The sequence below is a fragment of the Rhamphochromis longiceps genome, linkage group LG23 (genome assembly GCF_057381845.1).
Source record: "Rhamphochromis longiceps isolate RC_006_pf linkage group LG23, R_longiceps_female_GT1.1, whole genome shotgun sequence".
Classification (NCBI taxonomy): domain Eukaryota; kingdom Metazoa; phylum Chordata; class Actinopteri; order Cichliformes; family Cichlidae; genus Rhamphochromis; species Rhamphochromis longiceps.
Window position 1 is genome coordinate 36,777,711 of NC_140578.1, and position 25,951 is coordinate 36,803,661.

Here is a 25,951-nt window from a genome sequence, read left to right on the forward strand (position 1 = left end):
GATGCATTATGTTTAAATTTAGTGCAGATGTTGAATTTAAAACCATTCTCCTTATCTACAAAGTAGAGATGGCACGATACCACTTTTTTATGTCTGGTACCGATATTATAAATTTGAATATCTGCCGATACCGATATGATTCGGATATAGTGTGTTTTTTAATCAATAAAACTGTTTTTTTTTTATATCTTGCTGCATTTTGTATAAGTTCATACTCAAGTTAAACAACAACACTAAAGCTATTCTGTTATACCTGTATGTAAAAAAATACACTGCACCCAAAATATTTCATAGTTCAGCAACACTGATCAATCTAATAAACTTAAACCTACTCCATCCTTCCTATTCTGGTATTTTAAAGAGTACTTAGCAGAAATATTAAGCAACCTAACTAATAGGGTTGTAAACTCCCAGCAAAAAAAAAATAGGGAACCACCCCCCACCTCATGATTCTTAATCGATGTAATCAACTTTAATTTGGTGCAGGTTGGAAAAAAAATGTCCAGAAATCATTTATTTTTTCAAGAATAATTAAAAAGATTCAACATCTTTCTTCAACAGAATTGCAGACTGCACAGATGGTATCTTCCCAAAGGAAAAAGTACTATAGCTTACTAGGGTATATTAGACTTAACAGTACTATATACAATAATGGACTTCTATACATCTTACTAGAGATGGACCGATCCGATATTACGTATCGGTATCGGTCCGATACTGACCTAAATTACTGGATCGGATATCGGAGAAAAATAAAAAATGTAATCCGATCCATTAAATATCACGAAAGCACCTCACAAAACTTGCAACACGCCGTAACTCACCTCAGAACGTTAGCACGTCGGAGCAGTAGGCATCACGTGATAGAGCGGCTGTGGCATGCGGGACCTGTCGGTGGTCTGGATAGCATGTGGAGCTTCGCTAGCAACCCGGCATTTCATCTCCGACAAAGTTATCCCCGAGAGAAGTAAAGCAAGTGTGTAAGTCCATCTCTGAATGTTTGTAAAGCATTCCTGCGTTAAGCTTAACAAGCGACTGCCTCTCCTGCTGCTACTTCAATCATGAAACTGCTTAACGATCAGCTGATCGGCTTTTCTGTCGCGAGTCCGTGTCTCTAGTTTGCTTTTGGCCCACTTTGCACCAGAAAGAGGAAACCAGCGGCTGAACAACAGCAGCACGTTTAAGCTTGATCAGCTGTTGTTAGAATGTATTTAATATTACTTTCTACTCGAGGATCTTTTTCTACGTAGCTGACAGCTGGTAACTGTGCAGGGGCGGATCTAGCAAAGTTTAGCCAGGGGGGCCGATAGGGCATTAACAGGGAAAAGGGGGCACAAAGACATACTTTTCTTTCTTATTCTCATTTAAAATGTCGAGCTTTTAATAAATAATTATCTGACACCCAAAGTTTTAATTTGATGTAAAAGGAATAGAAGTCAATTACTGTATATAGTGACTATTAAGTCTAATATATATACCCTAGTAAGCTATAGTACTTTTTCCTTTGGGAAGGTACCATCTATGCAGCGTGCAATTTTGTTGAAGAAAGATGTTGAATCTATTTAATATTTTAATATATTGAAAAATAATTTATTTCTGTGCATTTTTTTTCACACTGCATCAAATTAAGGTTGATTACGTCGATTAAGCATCATAATCAGAATCAGAATCAGAATACTTTATTGATCCCTGGGGGAAATTATTTTTTGTTACAGTGCTCCATTTTAAACCAACATTAAGACAAGACAGACAATACGCTAACTAAGAATAGTACAATATATACATATATATACATACATACATACATACATAAGTCACTTATAAATAAATATTTGGAAAAGAAACATGTGTAGTTGTAGCAGCAAACAGTGTGTTAAGTGGATGCGTTGTACAGGGAGATGGCCACAGGCAGGAATGATTTCCTGTGTCGTTCAGTGGTGCTTTTCGGTAATCTCAGTCTCTCACTGAACGAGCTCCTGTGACTGACCAACATGTCATGGAGTGGGTGGGAGGTGTTATCCAACATTGTCTTTATCTTGGACAGCATCCGCCTCTCCGACACCACCTTGAGGGAGTCCAGCTCCATCCCCACAACATTGCTGGCCTTACGGATCAGTTTATTAAGTCTGTTGGCATCTGCGACCCTCAGCCTGCTCCCCCAGCATGCAACAGCATAGAGGATCGCACTGGCCACCACAGACTCATAGAAAATCCTCAGCATTTTCTGGCAGATGTTGAAGGACCTCAGTCGCCTCAAAAAATAGAGACGACTCTGGCCCTTCCTGTAAAGTGCTGTGGTGTTTTTAGCCCAGTCCAGTTTATTGTCAATGTGTACTCCAAGGTATTTATAGTCCTCCACAATGTCAACACTGACCCCCTGGATTGAAACAGGGGTCAAGTGTTTCCTGGTCTTCCTGAAGTCCACGATCAGTTCCTTGGTCTTTGCCACGTTGAGCTGCAGATGATTCTGCTCACACCACGTGACAAAGGAGTCGACCACAGCCCGGTACTCTGTCTCATCATCCCTGCTGATGCATCCAACCACCGCAGAGTCATCAGAAAACTTCTGAAGATGGCAGGTCTCTGTGCAGTGGCTGAAGTCTGTGGTGTAGAGGGTGAAGAGGAAGGGGGAGAGGACAGTCCCCTGTGGTGCCCCTGTGTTGCTAATCACCTTGTCAGACACACACTGTGGGAGACGTACATATTGTGGTCTTCCTGTCAGGTAATCAACAATCCAGGACACCAGAGAAGCATCCACCTGCATCGCTGCTAACTTATCACCCAGGAGGGTCGGCCTGATGGTGTTGAAAGCACTGGAAAAGTCAAAAAACATGACCCTCACAGTGCTCGCCGGCTGGTCCAGATGGGTGTAGACACGATTGAGCAGGTAGATGATGGCGTCCTCTGTTCCGAGACGAGGCTGATAAGCGAACTGAAGGGGATCCAGATGTGGTCTTACTATGGGTCACAGCTGGTCCAGGATGAGCCTTTCCAGGGTCTTCATGATGTGGGAGGTCAGTGCCACGGGCCTGTAATCCTGGGGGCCACTGGGACGAGGCGTCTTTGGTACAGGGACGAGGCATGATGTCTTCCACATCACCGGGACCCTCTGCAGACTCAGACTCAGCATAAACAGGTTATGAAAGACTCCACACAGCTGGGGGGCACAGGCCTTGAGGACAAGGGGACTCACTCCGTCTGGTCCAGCAGACTTGCCTGAGTGAAGTCTCCTCATTTGCATCTCAACCTGGTATTGAGTGAAGGTGATGGGTGGGGGAGGGGTGTCAGGAATCTCACAGGAGGCAACATGTGAAGAGAGAGGCTGGCACAGTGGTGTGGCTCTGGATTCCAGGCTGACTGCAGGTGAGGTTGTGGGGGTGGGAGCAGACACTGTGGTGTCGAATCTATTGAAAAACAGATTCAACTCGTCGGCTCTATTCTCACCTCCCTCAGCTCCCCTGCTGTTGGTTGGCCTGAATCCAGTGATGGTCTTCATGCCCCTCCACACCTCTCTCATGCTGTTCTGCTGGAGTTTCCACTCCAGCTTCCTCCTGTAATTGTCCTTAGCCTCTCTGATCTTGTCCTTTAGTAACACCTGGACCTTCCTCACCTCCTCTTTGTTGCCCCCTCTGAAAGCCCTCTTCTTGTTGTTGAGGAGGGCTTTGATGTCCTTAGTCACCCACGGCTTGTTATTTGGGTAACAATGAACAGTCTGAGCTGGAACAATGGAGTCGGTGCAGAAAGTTATGTAGTCTGTGATACACTCAGTAAGCCCATTGATGTCCTCGGCGTGAGGCTCACAGAGTGTTTCCCAGTCGGTCACCTCGAAACAGCCCTGTAGTTCCGCTATTGCCTCCTCTGACCACCTCCTAACAGTCCTGGTGGTCACAGGTTCCCTCCTCACAATTGGCACATAGCGGGGGGTGAGGTGAATCAGGTTATGATCTGACCTACCAAGTGGGGGGAGGGAGGAGGAGCTGTATGCATCCTTGACGTTAGCATACAGTAAGTCTAAAGTTTTCTCTCCCCTGGTGGGACAGTCCACATATTGTTTGAATGTTGGTAGTGTATTGTCCAGTGATACATGGTTGAAGTCACCCGAGATCACAATAAAGGCACTCGGGTGCTGAGTCTGTAGCCGAGCTATGGCAGAGTGGATAGTGTCACATGCAGCTGTGGGGTTAGCAGAGGGGGGAACATAGACAGCCACCAAGATGACGTGAGAGAATTCCCTGGGTAAATAATACGGCCTGAGTCCAACAGCACACAGTTCAGTGTCCGGGCAACAAATCCTTTCTTTGATTGTTATGTTGGCAGGGTTACACCACCGGTTGTTAACTAAACTATTTTAAAAAACACTTTTGTTGATTAAAAAAACACTATCGGATTCATATCGGTATCGGCAGATATCCAAATTTATGATATCGGTATCGGTATCGGACATAAAAAAGTGGTATCGTGCCATCTCTACATCTTACATCAGATTAAAACTTTGGGTGTAAGATTCAGATAATTATTTATTAAAAGCTACACATTTTAAATGAGAATAAGAAAGAAAAGTATGTCTTTGTGCCCCCTTTTCCCTGTTAATGCCCTATCGGCCCCCCTGGATAAACTTTGCTAGATCCGCCCCTAAACAGTCACCAGCCATCAGCTACGTAGAAAAGGATCCTGGTCTAGAAAGTAATATTAAATAAATTCTAACAACAGCTTATCAAGGTTAAATGTGCTGCTGTTGTTCAGCCGCTGGTTTCCTCTTTCTGGTGCAAAGTGGGCCAAAAACAAAGAAGAGAGACGGACTCGCTACAGAGAAGCCGATCAGCTGATCATTAAGCAGTTTCATGACTGAAGTAGCAGCAGGAGAGGGAGGGAGGGAGAGAGAAGAGGCACTCGCTCCATATATCGGTTGTTAAGCTTAACGTGGGAATGCTTTACAAGCATTCAGAGATGAACTTACACACTTGCTTTACTTCTTTCTGGGATCACTTCCTCGGAGATGAAATGCAGGTTTGGTAGCGAGGCTACAAATACACACAGCCACTCTATCATGTGAGCACACTGCTCCGACGTGCTACGGTTATGGGCCGAGTTACGCCGTGTCGCAAGTTATGTGAGGTGCTTTTTTGATATTTAATGGATCGGATTACATTTTTTATTTCTCTCCGATATCTGATCCAGTAATTTACGTCAGTATCGGACCGATACCGATACGTAATATCGGATCGCTCCATCTCTACTACAAAGTATTAAATGATCAGACACCATCACAACATACAGAGTGCATAGTGGCATATAATACAGATAGAGTTATTTGCTCTCAGAGTGCAGGCTTAGTTTTGGCTCCTAGAATTTCAAAAGTAGAAGCAGTGGCAGATCCTTCAGCTATCAGGCTACTTTTTGTGGAGCCAGCTACTTGTTTGTCCTCAGGAGCATACCCTCTCCTTCACTCCCACTATCGAATGTCTTCCATTCCCTGTGGTTTGTGTTTTGTCATGATCACTTAAGGGTTAGGGTTCCAATGCACATGTGCCACCATTGTTGGCATTTTCAGCAGTGGACAGGGGTCAGCATGGGCACCTTTCTGACATGTTTCTATCAGAACCAGCATCACATTTTTTGATGTGATTGTGGAGTACCTGGTGTCACGGCCGGGATGGTCGGTGTGCTTGAGGAGCGGACCCAAAAGTAAGAAACATGAGAGAGAACTTAGAGAGAATTTAAACAAAAAGTGAGCCTTTTATTCTGTCTGTTAGAAAACTGTAGAAACCAAATGGCTATGATGAAAGCTAAATTATAACCTAAACTAGTGGAAAAACCTGGGGGAACACAGCTGACACAAGTGAACATGACGACACAAGGGAAGCAAAACTAAACACACTGAATATGGAACACGAGACTCTTCAGAATAAAAAAGGAAACAAAATGTGACATAGACATGACAACACGAGCTTGACAACATTGAACACAGCCATAAAACACATGACAGACTGGGGAGAAACGGAACACAAGGAGAGACACATGAGGACAGATAAGAGAGATGAAAGCACAGGCAAAACTTAACATTACACATAGAGGACAAGCAGACTACACAAAGAACAGACTCAAAACTAAAGTGACCTTGATGATAACATAGACTAGACTAAACCATAACTAAAAATAACGCAAGAACTTAACATATTCAAAAATAATCTAAGAAATCAAAAATGCAAAATAAACGGGTCCATCCAGGTCATTGACCCGGTGTTTTCAGTTCTGGAGCTTTTGTCATTGTTTAATTTCCATGCCTATTTCCTGTTTTATTGTGCTAGTCATCTGTCTGTGTGCAATAGATTTAATTCTACTTCCTCTGTTTCATGCGTTAGATTTATCCCAGCCGTGTTCTCACCTGTTTCCAGCCCTCCTCATTATCCAGTCCATTTAAGCCCTCATCCCATTCATCAGTTCTTTGTCTCGTCATTGTAAACTCCTCGTGTGTGTTCCCAGTTTATTCAGTCATTTATGTTCAGTTCATCCAACCTTATAATAAATGTGTGAGTCCTGCATTTGGGTCCTCTTTCTCCATTCTCCACACACCTGACCGTGACAAAAACATTCATATTATATGCTATTATTGTGAGCATCCTACACCACACTCAAAGCACCCCAAAGTAAATTCTGTCTGCAGCTATTGTTTATATATTTACTGTGCTCCCATACAGCCTTCCAAACTAGGGGCATCACCACATATATTGACTACAGAAGGAAAATATATTCTGCCACATTCTAAGAAAGTAATGCTTCTCATTGATATTCATTGTGTGAGAGATTTCAAGGAATGTTGCCTTTATATTAAGTCAACCAATCTTTTATTCCTAGACATACATTTCCATACCTCTATAATATCAATGGCATCTGATATGATGGTGTATAGAACTGCTATATTTCAAATGCATATCAAAGCCTTGCCCCACTAATAAATAGCTGTTCGACTCTTGTCGCTGGCTAAGCTTTGTGAGTGCACAGCAACATTTCCATGCTGAGCACCACTGGGTTCCCCCTCATCAAATATATTACCCCTGCATCCCTCCTCCTTAGCACCACACTGCGCTACCAGCTATTTATAGCACAAACATATTGATCACTCTCTGCACCACCCTCTATCACTGTGTCCAGACCGAGAGAACGAAAGAAAGCGGGACAGTTTTATGACCCTCAGCGTGCTTGTGTGCACTATCTTTGCATACGTGTACACCTCAAGATGGGGGAATATTCAGTGTTTGTGTGTCTATATACAATATACAATACAATACAATATATGTGGGCTCCGGGAGAAGGACTGCACTGTAACTCAGTTCCAGACAGAGTTAACTCTGATTAAACAGCCTCATGGGACTATAAAATCCCTGGATATAAAAACAGGCAAAACACTGCACCAGTGCTACCGCTTTAAAGCTACAGTATTGAAATCAGCCCCTGACATCCCATAGTTTCCTTTGGTTAATTTAAAGACATTAAAAAAAAACATGAAGAATAAACAGACAGCTGTTCAGTTTATCATTCAGGCTTCATTTCCAACGTGAAAACATAAATAAGGAAGGAGGAGTCAGTAAAAAAACACGACGCATATAATGTCTTCAGGGTAAGTACCCTGCTGTGTATTGTGCTGGGAAAATACTATTCTGATAGAGGTATATATAAAGGTCAATGAAGCAAATGATAGTTACATATCAGTTGCATTTCATTTCTCCTTAATATTCAGCACATTCATAGGCTGCATAAAATTGGACCATAGACCATCATTATGTTAGCATGTTCGAGTACTTGGTTATCAGCTAATACTAGGAAAATGCATCCATATATTATAGGCTACATATAAATGTAGCCCTGTCTGCAATTATTCGGGCTTGCAGTATAAAGAAAAAAGTCTACTGTTATAAGAAATGGTTAAAATATAAATAGTTGATAAAAGGTTTAAAAATCATATGCTTGGGTACAAATGTATTTCATTTACAGTTAAGAGTCCAATAAATATAAGGGTTTCATGATTTAGAGTTCATTTTCTGTGCACAATAAATATGTTGGGGTGTAACCTAAGTTTATTTACCCATCTAATGTCAGTTATCTCAATATTGTATTGTCATTGGTTGTTGTGCTGACGAGCCAGTCAATGTCACTCTTCTCTGCTATGGGGGCGGGACGAGTGGTAATGTTTGTGTGAATCTGTGGGAGCGGACACAGAAGCTAAGTCTGAAGAGAGAGATGTCGTAAGGCAAACGTGGTGTGGATTTTGCATCTAAGTGTATCGTTGAGGTCGACTACCCGTGGTCCTGATATTACTTATTTGTGATCTGCAAGAGAAGCCGATGGACGCTCTGAAAGGAGAGGGAGAGAGAGGTTTCTGCCCGGATGGACCCTGCTGTTTTCTCACCCCTGGCTGTTTCCTCGCCCCTGACTGTTTTCTTACCCCTGACTGTCTTCACTACTGGTGAACTAACTGCCCGTTTCTGATTGCCCCACTAACAAACTCATTGGACTCGTGAGTACTAACTGGAACTAAAGTGCACGTATTTTGTTTATGGCTCAGTTTGAGTGAAGCGGCCATCAGTTTTAGGCCTCACCGCACCCGAACTTCGAATCAGGCCTGCAACAAGCACCATGCTACAGGTGTAGTGTGGACAGGTTAAAGTGTGTGTGTGTGTGTGTGTGTGGGCCCACTGTTACAAATTTGGTTTAATTTGAGTAAGTGTGTAGTTTTAATCAAAGTTATTATCAAAGGTTGAAATTCATCCATTTTAAAGGTGTGAGCTGTTCTAACTGAAATAACAGTTGGCACCTAAGAAAGAGGTATTTTGTGTGGATAATCTTTATTTATAATCCATGTAGTCACATTTACAGTATTTTTTGTTTGTTTATTTTAATTCAATTCATTTTATAAAAGTAACTGTTTATATTAATTTCTTTGCTGTCTAAATAAATACCTGGTGAGGGATAGATTTGTGTAAAATACAGTTGTGGTGGTCCTTATTAGTTAAATTAGAGGGTATCAGTTATCATTATTAGTAGCACTACGAACCCAGGCCCAGTCTCATTGTACTATATACTCTAGCTTTACCATAGCTACGTGGGACCTGGGTTACATAAATGGAGGCACCGCTGGGATATTTAACTAAAGTAAACTAAATTTATTTTTGGACCAAGAGGAAAACAGGTTGACCCCACAACTGTTAAAGTGTTAAAGTAGTCAAACGTGCAACAAAAAAAAAAAAAAACAGACCAGATAGCAATGATGACACAACAAATGAACAGACCGTCACAACTTGAGTTGGTCAACTGGTGCAAAGGGGAATCAATAGATTTGAAACATGCTCTACTATTGTATGGGGTACCGGAAGGTGTTTCGAGAGATGAAATAGAAGAAACAGCAGGGACTATCAAAGCTTTGGGAAAAGTAGTAGTTAAGGGAAAAATGTTTAACTCTCAACTACAATCATTAATGGTGTTGTGTGAGTGTCGTGAGGAGATAAACCCCACGACAGTCCCCCCTGAGATAATGCCAATAAGTGGTGGAAGTGGCTGGAAAGCAGTGTACTACATTGAACCTCAGCCAGATGACTTTGAGGGAAAGTTACTCACTTTTCTGCAGAATGAAGGGAAAACCTTAAAGGATATCCAAGGGTTACGCACCCACGGAGGGGAAGTGGATGGTAATTCTGAAGCCATCATCCGTGCAGTAGGTGAGTTAATGGTCAGAACAAACAAACAGCCTGAAAGCCATTCATATAGACGTCTAAGGACATTTTCCGTGGTCATTCCCACCCCAGCTGGGGAAGAAGTCTTGGATATCTGGTTGGAGCAAGCGACACTCCTAGTAGATGAAGGCGAGTGCTCCGATAAAGAAAAACGTAGACGCATACTGGAAAGTCTCAAAGGGCCTGCCTTGGAGATCATTCAGGCTGTGCGTCTGACTCAACCTGATGCTAGTTCCCAGGACTACATAGAGGCCATAGAGACCATTTTCGGCAGAGTAGAGTCCGCAGAGGAGCTCTATCTGTCATTCAGAGCCCTTCTCCAACAGCCTGGTGAGCACCTGTCTGTTTCTGCGAAGATTAGAGAGGTCTCTTGTTAAAGTAGTCCAGGGAGGTGGCTTACCAGTTAGTGCTGCTAACAAAGCTCGGTTAGAGCAGTTAGTTAAAGGATCCACTTCTGAGCTTATGTTGCTTCAGTTGAAAATAAGGGAGCGAATGGAAAATCCTCCCTCATTCCTGAACTTGTTAAGAGAGGTGATGGAAGAGGAAGGCCGTCAAGCAGCCAAACAAAGCCAGACCACATCTAAGTGTCACCAAAGGGTTCGCACAGTTAAGGTGGAAAAGGAGAAAGAGTCTGAAGCGGTCACTCAGAGTGAACTGCTAGCTCGGATTCAAGAGCTGAGAGCACAGTTAGAGGAAAGAAACCACTCAGGAGTTCAACCACTGTCTGATTGCACTTTCAAACCCCAAACAGAGAAGCAAAAACAGAAAAGTGATTCGCAGAGTGAAATACGGTCACTCAGAAAGCAAGTGAAAGCACTAGAAAATAAAATGAGTGTGATGGCGGTGAAGTCTACAAGTGACCCCCCACAAGAACACTCAACTCAGTCTCGCAGACACAAAGCAGCTTCTTGCCCCAAGCCTGCTTCTTTTAAAGCATCATCTGCTAGAGAGAGTGATGAATATTTCTGCTATAAGTGTGGAGAAAATGGTCACATAGCTACAAGGTGCACTGCACCTGAGAACCCGCAGAAAGTCATAAGAAAACTCATACGATTAGTACGAGGAGTATCTGGTCCTAACAAGGAGGACCCAAATCCTACAGGAGAAGAGCAATGCGTTGCTCGGACCAACAAGGTTGAAGTCCCAGAAACTGACACAGGCCTGCCTGAGGGTCTTGTAGGCCCGTCATTTATTCACACAGTCAAAGTCAATGATGTGGCCTGTGATGCTCTTATTGATAGTGGGTCTAACGTGACTATTATCTTTGAAAGCTGGTATAACCAACACTTGGAAGATGTCCCTATAAAACCTCTCTCTCGCTTGGGACTCTGGGGACTTGCTGACACAGAGTATCCCTACAAAGGCTATGTTGTTGTAGAGATGGAGTTTACCAAGGAGATCACTGGTGTCTCCGGGCGAGTAGAAGTGCTCGCATTGATTTGTCCTGACCCGAAAAACCAGCAACAAACCCCCGTGTTGGTGGGCACCAATACGTCTCTGTTCCGCCGCCTATGGGACTTGGTGCAAATGAAAGGTGACCAGAACACAGCTCATTCCATGAGAATTCAGTCTGTGTATGCCCCCATTAGGGCACAGGAGCAACTGCCAAAAAATGATGTGCTGGGACAGATAAAATGGAAAGGGCCCTGCCCTCTTTCTATCGCCCCAGGAGCAAATTGCTATGCCACCTGCAAAGTAGACAGGCACAGTGCCCCCTCCAAAGACCTTATCTTGATTGATGCACCCTCTACCCAGTTACTCCCTGCCGGCGTGCTGGTACAGCCAGGTGTGCTCTCAGATGCTGGTATAGACAGCAATAGCTTGAATGTACTCCTCCAAAATGAGTCCACCAAGACAGTCTCCATACCAGTGGGATCTGTCATTGCTGAAATGTTTGCCGTGGATACAGTCACCCCAGTCCAACCCTCTGACCTTGCCACTGAGAAAATAGATCCAAACCTCTTCGATTTTGGGGACTCCCCTATCTCTGAGGAGTGGAAAAGTAGACTTCAGCAGAAGTTAGCTGAGAGGAGAAATGTCTTCTCAGTACATGAGTGGGACGTTGGCTTGGCTAAAGGGGTCGTCTACATGACCCTAGACCTTTCAGGGAGAGATCAAGGAGACTAGCCCCAGCCGACATTGATGATGTGAGGCGACATATACAGCAGCTGTTGGCTGCTGGCATTATAACGGAGTCCCGTAGCCCATATGCCTCCCCAATTGTTGTTGTGCGGAAAAAGAATGGGGCTATAAGAATCTGTATTGATTACAGAACACTGAACAACCGCACTACACCTGATCAGTATACAATGCCACGCATTGATGATGCCTTGGACTCCTTGTCAGGCAGCCGATGGTTCTCAGTCCTAGATCTGCGTAGTGGCTACTATCAGATAGAAATGGCTGAGGAGGACAAGGAAAAGACGGCATTTATTTGCCCCCTGGGCTTCTATCAATTTGAGCGCATGCCACAAGGGATCACTGGAGCTCCTGCAACGTTCCAACACTTAATGGAAAAGGCTGTTGGGGACATGCATCTTCTGGAAGCCCTTGTGTACTTGGACGACATCATTGTCTTTGGCAGAACGCTTGAAGAGCATGAGCAACGCCTCTTCAAGGTGTTGGACAGACTAGAGGAGATTGGTTTGAAAGTCTCCATTGACAAATGCCAATTCTGTCGTCCTCAAGTTAAGTATGTGGGTCACATTGTATCCACCAATGGAATAGCCACTGATCCAGAGAAGGTTGAGGTGGTGAAACACTGGAAAGTGCCCACTCACTTGAAACCTCTCAAGTCTTTCCTCGGATTTTGTAGTTACTATCGGAGGTTCATAGCTAACTACTCCGCCATTGTCCGTCCTTTGTCAGAACTCACCAAGGGTTATGCACCCACTTGGAAAGACCCCAAAGCCAAGAAGAGTGTAGACCCAAACCACACCTATTTTAAAGCATCCGAGCCGTTTGGGGAACGATGGACTCCAGCCTGCCAGGCTGCTTTTGAACAGATCCGTGAATGTCTGATCAATGCTCCAGTATTGGCATTCGCTGACCCCACCAAGACATACATCTTGCATGTGGACGCCAGCATGAATGGTTTAGGTGCTGTCTTGAACCAAGAACACCCTGAGGGCCTAAGGCCGGTAGCTTTCGCAAGCCGAAAGCTCAAAGACTCAGAACGTAACTATCCAGTTCATCAACTGGAATTCTTGGCATTAAAGTGGGCCGTTGTGGATAAATTTCACGACTACCTGTATGGTGCCAAATTCATTGTCAGGACTGACAATAACCCCTTAACGTATGTATTAACCTCGGCTAAGCTCAGTGCTGTAGGGCATCGCTGGCTCGCTGCCCTCGCCACGTATGATTTCACCATACAGTACCGCCCTGGGCGCCACAACATTGATGCTGACTTGCTGTCCCGACAGTATGCCCAAGAGGAAGTTGGAGAATGGACTTCCATCCCGCCTGCTGGCATTAAAGCTCTCTGTAAACGAGCCTGCATCAGGGAAGGAGCAGTTGTACCTGACAGATTGGTGGATCAACTTGGTGCTCCTGCCTCTGCAGTACCAGAAGCCTATGCATTTCCTGTGAATCTCAGCGTAAACATCCTCGATCAGCTGAGTCCAAAAGACATTCAAACATCACAAGATATGGACCCTACCATTGGGCCATTGAAGAAAGCCATCAAGAGCAATAAAGAGTTTGCTCGCTCTAAAACTGACTCGCCAGAGACTGTGATGCTCCTCCGTGAAAGTCGCAAATTGGAGTTGAGTGATGGATTACTCTACAGAGTAAAAGAAAAAATGGGTGGAAAACAAAGCCGGCAGCTTGTCTTGCCAGCAAGATACAGGTCTATGGTGTTAAGGTCTCTGCATGATGAGTGTGGGCACATGGGAGCAGAGCGAACAACAGAACTGATTAAAGAGAGGTTTTACTGGCCTCGTATGGCAGCTGAGATTGAGCAGTATATTCGCACTTGTGGAAGGTGCATCTCCAGGAAGACGCTCCCTCCCTGACTGTTTTCTTACCCCTGACTGTCTTCACTACTGGTGAACTAACTGCCCGTTTCTGATTGCCCCACTAACAAACTCATTGGACTCGTGAGTACTAACTGGAACTAAAGTGCACGTATTTTGTTTATGGCTCAGTTTGAGTGAAGCGGCCATCAGTTTTAGGCCTCACCGCACCCGAACTTCGAATCAGGCCTGCAACAAGCACCATGCTACAGGTGTAGTGTGGACAGGTTAAAGTGTGTGTGTGTGTGTGTGTGTGTGTGTGTGTGTGTGTGTGTGTGTGTGTGTGTGTGTGTGTGTGGGCCCACTGTTACAAATTTGGTTTAATTTGAGTAAGTGTGTAGTTTTAATCAAAGTTATTATCAAAGGTTGAAATTCATCCATTTTAAAGGTGTGAGCTGTTCTAACTGAAATAACAGTTGGCACCTAAGAAAGAGGTATTTTGTGTGGATAATCTTTATTTATAATCCATGTAGTCACATTTACAGTATTTTTTGTTTGTTTATTTTAATTCAATTCATTTTATAAAAGTAACTGTTTATATTAATTTCTTTGCTGTCTAAATAAATACCCGGTGAGGGATAGATTTGTGTAAAATACAGTTGTGGTGGTCCTTATTAGTTAAATTAGAGGGTATCAGTTATCATTATTAGTAGCACTACGAACCCAGGCCCAGTCTCATTGTACTATATACTCTAGCTTTACCATAGCTACGTGGGACCTGGGTTACATAAACCTGATAACAATTGCTAAATAACACAGAAGAAAAATAATAACGTCTCATAAAATAAAACTGTTTCATTCAGGAAAAGCAGAGCACGTCTTGCGTAGTTGGAACCTCTCAGCAGGCTGTATTATGTTAGCTAATTCCCCTCCATTAGCTCAGTGATCTGTATTTGTGAAGCCTTGTTACCTACAGCATTATGCATTACCATATCTGACTAACAAATCAGGCCCATTTATATAGTTTGTTTACTTTTCATTTAGTTGATGAGTTAGGAAACTTGCAGCTTTGCCCTGTGATTTGGATTCTTTTTACAAAAAAAAAAAAAAAAAAAGTGAAAAAAAAATCCAAGTGAACTTCAAGTGAACCAAAATGGGTCACTACAAACCATTTAACAGCGTTACTACAAACCACGTAATTTGTACAAACCACGTGGTTTGTAGTGACGCTGTTACTTTTGTTGATGGGAGCAACAAAAGTAAACATAGGAAGAAAGTCTGGACTATTGGAGAACTCATTTACATTCATTTTGCAGCTAGTTGCTAACAACAGACATTTGCACATCTATAGTAGATTGCCACATCCCAAAATGCAAAGCATACATTGTTACGGGAAATTGCTTAGCTCAAAATTGCAATGTACACCAAGTAGTTGGTTCTGATCAAAGTCAGATCATGTTCACACCATAAATGAACTGTGCCAAAGGGGAAATGAACCATAGCTCTATTTAAATACCACAGATGTAAAAATATGTTTAGTCAAAAGAGAAACACCCATAATATTAGCTGTAAACAAAGAGATATATATTTTTTAAAAAGGCATGTAATGCAGTTTTTATGACGAGAGAAATTATCCACTGAGTACCAAACTTGTTTTTGCACCTGGCTGTAAACATGCTTTGCATTGCTGTAAAACTGGGCATTTTTAACACGGGATTCTGTGGGGAATCACTCGCTTTTTAAGCCAGCCTTAAATGCCCACTCCAGGAGCTGCGGTTTTTGGCCAGGCTTGTCACAGGTTGTCTCTTGGATACATCCTTAAAATGTAAACATCCACTTTTATGAGCAGTGATGTTTTTTTTGTTGTTGTTGTTTTCTTTTTCTGACATACCCAAAAAAAGGACACAGTGGTGATTGACACTTCCCCTTAACCAACTATGTAAATTCTTTTGATTTTGCCAGACTTGAAGCATTTGATTTCACACGTTTTTCTGCCTCCACTCACAGGTTTGCATCATGAGTCAGAGAAGCTGTCCCTGCTTGCCAATCAAAGCTGAATATTATGGCTCTCCAGTATGTTTTCGTGTCAAGTTCATTTTGGATAAAATGACCATTAACATATTCCACATTTGGCATTCTGTTTGTTTTACTTTTTAAATCTCTTTCATTTGAAGAATTTATCTAGTTTCAGCATGAAAGAAAATATTGTGAAAATTCACATGAAATAGCCAACATAAACCATTTATCCTTTTAATATAGGCACAGGAATGGATTGAATCTGTTAAAAAATGAGCTTGTACCTGTAGCTCTTATCAAATGTTATCCTAGTCTCCCTTTTGTATCTCCTTTTTATCTTTACTGTAAAACATACACTACCAGATAAAGAACCTACGCAAATATCAGATAGTCAGCATGTTGTTTGGTTCTCGCCCTCTTCAAATGGCTCAGTTTGGACCACAGTAAACACATGAATCTACCAGAATCCTGCAGAATATTGTAATCCCCTCTCTTTGCTCCCACACCAGTAGCTGTCTCATCAGATTTGATAATCAGAAAATGACAGGAGCCCTCACACTCCTATCTTCTTGGCAAATATGTTTCTCGGAGGCCATGTGGAGATTGTGATTGTGGAAAAGCTCAAAAAATCTGCTTGGGGTTTTGGGGGCTATGACAAAAGAATTTGTGGGTGTTTATCAAGCTGTCCAAAAGCCTCAGTGTGGACTGAAAGCCAGAGCATGTGCTTATATTTGGCTTAAGTGGGTCCAACATGGCAGCTGTTTGGCCACAGGGATTTTCATTATGATCTGGCAGTGAGGTAATATATTGAAAGGGAAAAGCCAGCAGAAAAAAAGCAAACAAGCTACTGTATTTTTACCCAATGATTCTGCTGGCTGTTTGTGAGAGTATTTTTATGGCAGATTTCTTTTTTTTATATGTAACAGCTTCCTATCACTTCATAACCTGGGTATTTAAGAAGGAACTCTTCAAATTTGCTTTCTGAACATACACAGCAACTTTATTCATATGAGCCACTGTGACTGGATTGCTAATAAATGTTAATAGATTATTTTCATTTTATTTTTAAGCCCTAGTCCCACAGGGCTAGAAACTAGCCAATGACCCTGCTGGCAACCATTGGTTAATGGGGAATATACAGTGGGGCAAAAAAGTATTTAGTCAGCCACCGATTGTGCAAGAACCCCCACCTAAAATGATGACAGAGGTCAGTAATTTGCACCAGAGGTACACTTCAACTGTGAGAGACAGAATGTGAAAAAAAAATCCATGAATTCACATGGTAGGATTTGTAAAGAATTTATTCGTAAATTAAGGTGGAAAATAAGTATTTGGTCACCTCAAACAAGGAAAATCTCTGGCTCTCACAGACCTGTAACGTCTTCTGTAAGAAGCTTTTCTGTCCCCCACTCGTTACCTGTATGAATGGCACCTGTTTGAACACATCATCTGTATCAAAGACACCTGTCCACAGCCTCAAACAGTCAGACTCCAAACTCCGCCATGGCCAAGACCAAAGAGCTTTCGAAGGACACCAGGAAAAGTATTGTAGACCTGCACCAGACTGGGAAGAGTGAATCTACAATAGGCAAGCAGCTTGGTGTGAAAAAATCAACTGTGGGAGCAATCATCAGAAAATGGAAGACATACAAGACCACTGATAATCTCCCTCGATCTGGGGCTCCACACAAGATCTCATCCCGTGGGGTCAAAATGATCATGAGAACGGTGAGTAAAGATCCCAGAACCACACGGGGGGACCTGGTGAATGACCTGCAGAGAGCTGGGACCAAAGTAACAAAGGTCACCATCAGTAACACACTACAACGGCAGGGAATCAAATCCCGCAGTGCCAGACGTGTTCCGCTGCTGAAGCCAGTGCATGTCCAGGCCCGTCTGAAGTTTGCCAGAGAGCACATGGATGATACAGCAGAGGATTGGGAGAATGTCATGTGGTCAGATGAAACCAAAGTAGAACTTTTTGGTATAAACTCAACTCGTCGTGTTTGGAGGAAGAAGAATACTGAGTTGCATCCCAAGAACACCATACCTACTGTGAAGCATGGGGGTGGAAACATCATGCTATGGGGCTGTTTTTCTGCCAAGGGGACAGGACGACTGATCCGTCTTAAGGACAGAATGAATGGGGCCATGTATCGTGAGATTTTGAGCCAAAACCTCCTTCCATCAGTGAGAACTTTGAAGATGAAACGAGGCTGGGTCTTCCAACATGACAATGATCCAAAACACACCGCCCGGGCAACAAAGGAGTGGCTCCGTAAGAAGCATTTGAAAGTCCTGGAGTGGCCTAGCCAGTCTCCAGACCTCAACCCCATAGAAAATCTGTGGCGGGAGTTGAAAGTCCGTGTTGCTCGGCGACAGCCCCAAAACATCACTGCTCTCGAGAGGATCTGCATGGAGGAATGGGCCAAAATACCAGCTACTGTGTGTGCAAACCTGGTAAAGACCTATAGTAAACCTTTGACCTCTGTTATTGCCAACAAAGGTTATGTTACAAAGTATTGAGTTGTATTTTTGTTATTGACCAAATACTTATTTTCCACCCTGATTTACGAATAACATTCTGTCTCTCACAGTTGAAGTGTACCTCTGGTGCAAATTACTGACCTCTGTCATCATTTTAGGTGGGGGAACTTGCACAATCGGTGGCTGACTAAATACTTTTTTGCCCCACTGTGTATATATATTCAAGAGTTAGTGGGCAAACATGATTTAAGAAATAATTATTTAATTTCTCACTAGCATCTGCCACAACCAGTTATGGCTGCTTCTTCGTGACCCTGGGTCTGCCAGAGACTTCTTCCTGTTAAATGGGAATTTTTCCTTACCACTATCAGAAAGTACTTACTCCTAGGGGGTCGTCGCAGGCCATTAACAAAAAAACCCCAAATTTCCATAATGCCCACCCAATCTTAAATCGTCACTCAAGAGTGAACCTTCTCTATCAAAATACAGAAGAAGGTGATGTATTTCCTTGAAATTGCATTTTTTTTTTCAAGTAAAACGGGCTGTAAGCCATAACTTGGTACTGGTACTTAGTCACATGCAAACTGTTAAGGCCAACTTCAGGTCCAGTAAATTTAGGTCACACAAACCACTTCCTACTACCAGCCTGAAATCATGTTTTATATAAATAAATACATTTATATCAATATGTAACTGTACATGCATGTGAGTAAATTCAAACTGAATTTCCATTATTACTGCAGCCCTCCTGCAGTACCATCATAGCCCATCAGAAGGCCCACACTTTTGGAATCAGTGCTTGACGGTCTTTATCACATACTAAAAGGTGCCTTGAAGCAATTGTTGTTGGGATTAGGCACTATATAAATAAAATTGAAATGAACTGAAAATTTACCGGATTACAATATGCCTGTTTAGAATTACCTGCAATCACCTGCCAACTAATCTCCCAGCACTACTTAACCATGATAAGTTATATCAGAAACCAGAAATAAAAAACGTTTTCCTTCAAAGTAAATGTGGCAAGGGTGTGGTTTCTGGGTCTGCTGCAGTTGAGGGGTGGTGCCAGGGAGGCTGATAGGGCAGGTGAAGGTGATTGTGCTGATGAGGTCTCCTTCCTTTTTAGTGACGCTGGGGACCGGAGATGGGAGAGATAAGTGTGGAGTGGGGAAGCAGCTGAAAAGCTGAATGACCCGACAAGACATTGGTGCTGAACCACGAAAGAATTAGACAAATAAAAACCCTAAAAAGCTGTCACCTGAACGTTGTGTGGGGTCCGGGACACCAAAGTCTTTGGGTTCTGAGGAGAGTACAGTTGCAAAGCTGAAACTTAAAGGAATTGAAGGAAGGAGACTTCATCAGCACAATCAACTTCACCTGCCCCTTGATCCCACTGCACCACCCCTCCACTGCAGCAGAGCCAGAGACCACACCCCTGCCACACTAAAATTTGCACCTTTTGAAACACGCTGACCAAGTTGGGCTGGGACACAACTTTTAGTTTAAGAGCAATCAGTTGCAGAGTGTGTCCAGACCGGTTGGCATCTTCCATGCAAACTATGGTCGATGCCAGCAGGTAGCCAGCAATCACTCACTAACCAGTCAGGCAATACATATTTTTCTCTCAAAGCCAGCTGCATCACATTCAATATGATAGATGTGATGCTCTTGATCAATGTGTGCATGATGTCAGGCAAGAAACCCTACACAAGTTCTTAAACTTTCTCAAGCAGTAATGATCATCCTTTATGCTGTTCGCAGCAACTATTCATCAGACAAATAAATGTGGTTAAACTAGTGACATCACCACAAAGCTTGGCATTTTCAGTATTTGTTTATATCACATCGCGTGGCTGTTTGTATCACTCATTTGTTTTCGGTTTCAAAAACGCTACACCCCTATCCACCAATGTGAATCTAATTCAACCAAACATTTCTTTTTTATGTTGTTGACTGAAACATTTTAGAATATGTCTGTGAAGGTTCTCAGTCATCCAGGTCATCATATTCTAAGGAGCTTGGAAAGAAAAGCGTCTGCACTTCTATAATATAGAATATAATTTAGAATATATCAGTATCACACTCAGTAAAAGATTCAAAACTAAGATATTTGAGTACCTTCAAATAACTGACAAAAATATATGTGTACCTGCCCTTTATAACAACACATTTCTAAGATGTTCTTAAAAAGGTTACCAAGGTGTTAGAAAGCAGTCTCCCTTGTAAAATTTTGTTGACCCATTCACCCACCACCACTACCTCCTCCCTTATCGTTTTATATTACCTTCACCTGACTTCCCTCCTGTGCCTGTGTTATAATTACTATGTTATAATCATCTACTATTTAGATGACTTGAAATGTAAACATACAGTGTTGGAGGGCACTTGCTGAAATGACTGATGATGTTCTTCTTGGGACGAAAGTACAGAGCTCGGCAGATCAAGTAGATATTTTCAAAAGTCATAATGAATCACTTCTTTGCTGAACTGTGGTGGACTCAACATAGAAAATCCAAAGTTGGTATAACTAGTAAATGTAGAAGTAAGCTTTATTCCAGTTACATTATCTATAAAAATACAGTATGGGAATGGTTGGAATCACAGATTTAACTCCAAACTTTAAAATTGTATTCTAATACAATTGGCTCTTTGTCCAAGACCAACCCTTTCAATTCTACAACTAAACAATTTAATTTTCTTAAAGTTTGAAAAGAAAATTTCTTTTTTTCCCCAATTTATGCATGCTGTTTTAGAAGTGGCATTTGCATTGCATTTAAATTGCAATTAAATGCAAAGAAGCAACACAGAAAAGAAAAAAAGCAACTCATTAGGTTTGGCCTGTGGCCACACTTAGATGGAGATTTGTCATCCAGGTCCAGAAGGCTGAAAAAATATAATTCTAAATAGCTTTGAAGCAGTTAGAAATACAGTTTAACTCATTGTATTGTAGTGTTCAGGTGGCCCCACTTTTCTTGTGCAGATTGTGTCTGCTCTGCTGAGCTGCTTGTTGTTGCTATCATTTGTTGGCAACGTTATCTCGTTCCAGCCTTATCTGCTGGTTGTTTCTGTATTTCTGTTGCCCCTTTGTCATGTCTGTTTGCGTCTCTATGTTAATCCCCAAGTGCTTTCCATCACTGTGTTTGTTCACGCTGTTACTCAATGGTTTGGCCCACCAATATACAATGTGTAGAATTCAAGTCTTTTAAGGAAAACAATACATATCTCTGATGCAAACACATCTGTATGTATCTTTTCTAGTACATTGTGGGTAAATGAGATTTACCTTTTGAGAATATAAAAATAGCTCATAAAATCATTGTTTCATCTCTCACATCACTGTTGGGGAACTTTGGCCCGCTCTTCTTTGCAACCTTGTTCAGCTCAAATCAAATCAAATCAAATCACTTTTATTGTCACATCACATGTGCAGGCACACTGGCACAGCACATGCGAGTGAAATTCTTGTGTGCGAGCCCCACAAGCAACAGAGATGTGCAAACACAACAACACAAACGAGCAAAATACAAGAATGGCCAACCTGAAACTAATAAATATATGTACAATATATAATAGTGTATGCATTTCTGGATGTGTATACTAAATATTTTCCTACGTGTGTGTGTGTGTGTGTGTGTGTGTGTGTGTGTGTGTGTGTGTGTGTGTGTGTATACACATTTTTACAAATTAAATAGTAAAAAAAAAAAAATAATAATAATAATAATAATAATAATAAAATATATAAAATATACAGAGTTGAATATGTGCAAAACAAGTGGCATTTATATGCAGTGTGGAGTGCATAATGTTGAAGTTCCAGTAGTGAAGCTGAGGTGTCTATGACGTGTTCAGCAGTCTGATGGCCTGATGGAAAAAGCTGTCTCTCAGTCTGCTGGTACGGGACCGGATGCTGCAGAACCTCCTTCCTGATGGAAGCAGTCTGAACAGTTTATGGCTGGGGTGACTGGAGTCCTTGATGATCCTCCCCGCTTTCCTCAGGCAGCGCTTCCTGTAGATGTCTTGGAGGGAGGGAAGCTCACCTCCAATTATCCGTTCAGAGCACCGCACTACTCGCTGGAGAGCTTTGCAGTTGTAGGCGGTGCTGTTGCCATACCAGGTGGTGATGCATCCAGTGAGGATGCTCTCAATGGCACAGTGATAGAAGGTCCTGAGGATGCGGGGGCTCATGCCGAATCTTTTCAGTCTCCTGAGAAAGAAGAGGCGCTGCTGCGCCTTCTTCACTGTTTTGTTTGTGTGTACTGACCACGTAAGATCCTCAGCCAGATGTACTCCAAGGAACCGGAAGCTGCTCACTCTCTCCACAGCAGCGCCGTTGATGGTGATGGGGGTGTGTACTTCTCTGCACCTCCGGAAGTCCACTATCAACTCCTTTGTCTTTGCGACGTTGAGGGTGAGATGGTTGTCTTGACACCAGTGGGTCAGGGCGCTGACCTCCTCCCTGTATGCCGTCTCATCACCGTTGGTGATAAGACCCACCACTGTAGTGTCGTCCGCAAACTTCACAATGATGTTGGAGCTGTTAGTGGCTGTGCAGTCGTAGGTGTAGAGTGAGTACAGGAGAGGGCTCAGTACACACCCCTGTGGCGCACCAGTGTTCAGTGTGATGGGGGATGAGGTGATGCTGCCCAGTCTGACCACCTGGCGTCTGTCAGACAGGAAGCTAAGGATCCAGCTGCAGAGGGAGCTGCTCAGTCCTAGATCCTGCAGTTTCCTGTCCAGCTTCGAGGGAACGATGGTATTAAATGCTGAGCTGTAATCTACAAACAGCATCCTCACATACGTGTCTCTCTTCTCCAGGTGTGACAGGGCAGTGTGTAGTGTCAGGGCTATGGCATCATCAGTGGACCTGTTGTGGCGGTATGCAAACTGTAGAGGGTCCAGTGAGTCGGGTAGTGCAGAGCAGATGAAGTCCCTGACCAGCTTCTCGAAGAATTTGCTTACGATGGGGGTCAGGGCTACAGGTCGCCAGTCGTTCAATGAGGAGATGGTGGAGGATTTGGGTACAGGGACGATGGTGGCCATTTTTGAAGCAGGCTGGGACTACAGACAGAGAGAGGGAAAGGTTGAAGATGTGCGTGAACACTCCAGCCAGCTGAGCCGCGCATGACCTGAGGACGCGGCCGGGAATCCCGTCCGGACCAGTAGCTTTGCGTGCGTTCACCTTCCTGAAGCACTTCCGCACATCCTCCTCAGACACAGTGTGCGCACTGACGTCATCCGCGGTGCGCACACTGTCCGGTCTCATGGTGTTCGCTGTGTCGAATCTAGCGTAGAATACGTTTAGATCCTCACACAGAGAGGCCGTGGTCTGCGGTGTGCTGGTTTTCCCTCTAAAGTCTGTGATCGTGTTTAGTCCCTGCCACATACTCCGAGGGTTGTCAAACTGTTGCTCCACCCTGTCCCTGTACTCACGTTTGGCTGCTTTGATCGTCTTCCGGAGTTGGTAATGTGCGTGTTTGTAGTCCGATGTGTTCGCGGAGGCAAAGGCGGTGTTCCGTGCCGCGCGAACATCTCCGTTAATCCAGGGTTTTTGATTTGGGAAGGATTTGACTGTTCTGGATGGGACGACATCTTCCACGCATTTCCTGATAAATCCACAGACTGAGTCTGTGTATTCATCAATGTCTCTGGCGGCCACGTGAAACATTTCCCAGTCCGCGTGATCAAAACAGTCCCGCAGCGCAGACTCCGATTGGTCCGTCCAACAGTGCACCGCCCTCCGGGTTGGAGCTTCCTGTTTCAGCTTCTGCCTGTAGGCGGGCAGGAGCAGGATGGAGCAGTGATCTGATTGGCCGAATGGGGCGCGGGGGAGGGCTTTGTACGCATCCCGGAAAGAGGTGTAACAGTGGTCGAGTAGCCGGTTTCCACGTGTGTTGAAAAGGATGTGTTGATGGAGTTTTGGTGAGACTTTCTTCAGGTTTCCCTTATTAAAGTCTCCGGCTGTGATAAACGCTGCCTCTGGGTGTGCGGTTTCCTCGCTGCTGATCGCGCTGTACAGTTCCCTGAGTGCACGGTCAGTGTCGGCTTGTGGGGGTATGTAAACAGCCGTAATGATCACTGCTGTAAATTCCCTCGGTAGCCAGAATGGCCGGCACTTAATCATCAGGTACTCCAGGTCCGGTGAGCAGAAGGATTTGACCGGGTGCACGTTCGCATAATCACACCAGCTGTTGTTGATCATGAAACACACACCACCGCCTCTGCTTTTCCCAGTAAGATCCTGTGACCTGTCCGCGCGGTGCACAGAGAACCCCGGCAGTTGTATTGCGGAGTCCGGTACTTTGTCCGATAGCCAGGTTTCTGTGAGGCAGATCACGCAGCAGTCCCGCATCTCTCGCTGGAATGAGATCCGTGCCCGAAGCTCGCACAGCTTGTTCTCCAGACACTGCATATTAGCCAGTAATAAACTGGGTAACGGTGGTCTGTAAGTGCGCCATCTCAGTCGAACCAGAACGCCAGATCTTCTCCCTCTGCGTCGGCGTTTGCGGCCTCCAGGGCCAGAGAACAAAGGCGTCTCAGGTGAGATGAATGGGGGGTCTGCAAACGGAGCGTCCGTGTTGCAAAACTTGAACTCCGGAAAGTTATAAGAAAGACCGTCTTTTATGTCCAGTAAGGTTTGTCGGTCGTACACAAGGAGACAAGTGCTGCTCGTGAAAAAATAAAGGAAAAGTAAAATTAAACACAGAAGAAAGCCGTTGCTTGGGGGAGCTCGCGACGAGGCTGCCATACTCGGCGCCATCTTGAAGCACAGTCATTGAGATTTGCATTTCTTGCCATGACATCTCAATCAAGTTGAGGTCTGGACATTCACTGGGCCATTGGGACACTTTGATTCTTTTCTTTCACTATCATTCTGTTGTAAATTTGCTGCTGTGCTTGGGATCAGTGTTCTGTTTCGTGACTCAGTTTCGGCCAACCTTTAGCTGTCACACTGAGGACCTCATACTTAACTATGAACTTCTCTATGAATAAAGTCAATGACTGTAAGGTGACCAGGTGTTGTGGTTGAAAGAAAAACCCAAATCAACGTGCCTCCACCACCGTGCTTGACAGTTGGTATGAGGTGCTCATATGGTGTGTTTGGTTTTCACCAAATATGGCACTATGCATTATAGCCAGACATCTCCACTTTGCTTAAATCTGGCCAAAGAATATTGTTCCAAAAGAAAGTTTGTTAAAATGCAGCTTCACAAACCTAAGCTTTGTTGCCATGTTCTTTTTAGAGAGAAGAGGCGCGTCTCCTGCAAAACCATCAAAATAACCATACTAGTTCAGTCTTTTTCTATTTGTACTGGTATGGACCTAAACATCTACCTTGCTAACCTCTTGGGAAGATTGTGTTAACACACACATTAATGCTCCAGATTAGCAAGCTGCCAAAATTAATGTGCTCACAGCCCTGTAGTCATTCATTTGCAGTGTTTTGTTTGAAATCTTTCCACTTGTGTGTGTATGTGTTTGAGTTTGCAGTACAGTACAATAGGATCTGTCAGACAACATAGTGATGGACCACCCACACTCTATTCTGTTTACCATCAACATCATATTCACCCCTCCTCACTCCATCTACCCCTTTAGAGCAACTCTAAAAAACAAAAAAGAGAAAATAATAATTACCAACACTGCATTAATTAGTGTCAGAGTTGTATATATTCATCCGTTTTAAAGAGAATGTAAGTTTTTTTGGTGACAACACCGGAACACACACGTACGCTGCCTGGGTCTAGACATGGACTAAATGCTTGT